The sequence below is a fragment of the Cynoglossus semilaevis genome, unplaced genomic scaffold (assembly GCF_000523025.1).
Source record: "Cynoglossus semilaevis isolate Cse_v1.0 unplaced genomic scaffold, Cse_v1.0 C18294932, whole genome shotgun sequence".
NCBI lineage: Eukaryota > Metazoa > Chordata > Actinopteri > Pleuronectiformes > Cynoglossidae > Cynoglossus > Cynoglossus semilaevis.
Window position 1 is genome coordinate 1 of NW_007609951.1, and position 229 is coordinate 229.

At 40.2% G+C, this 229-nt stretch overlaps 1 long non-coding RNA gene across 1 annotated transcript; it reads left to right on the forward strand.

Annotated features, from left to right (window-relative positions):
• Window positions 1-15: 15 nt before the first annotated feature.
• LOC103399811 (uncharacterized) lies at window positions 16-229 on the forward strand. The gene is made up of 2 exons (XR_523717.1): window positions 16-95; window positions 184-229. It is a non-coding gene; the product is annotated as an uncharacterized LOC103399811 (long non-coding RNA).

A 229-nucleotide genomic window follows, 5' to 3' on the forward strand; every position in this document is an offset into this window, starting at 1 on the left:
TTGTAATTTTTAAACAGAACAGCACAGACTGCGTTCCATTTGAAGAGGGGCTTGTGGAGCAACAGGAGGAGGAACAACCAAAGTCTCTGCTGGAGGTAAGAGATGCTGAAGAGGTTTACACAATTGTCTTGAAATAACATGTAACCAATGTATGGTAATGTTTCTTTCATTTGGACTTATCAGATGCATCGGGACAAGATGGTAAAAGAGAAGAAGGAGAAGAAGAAGA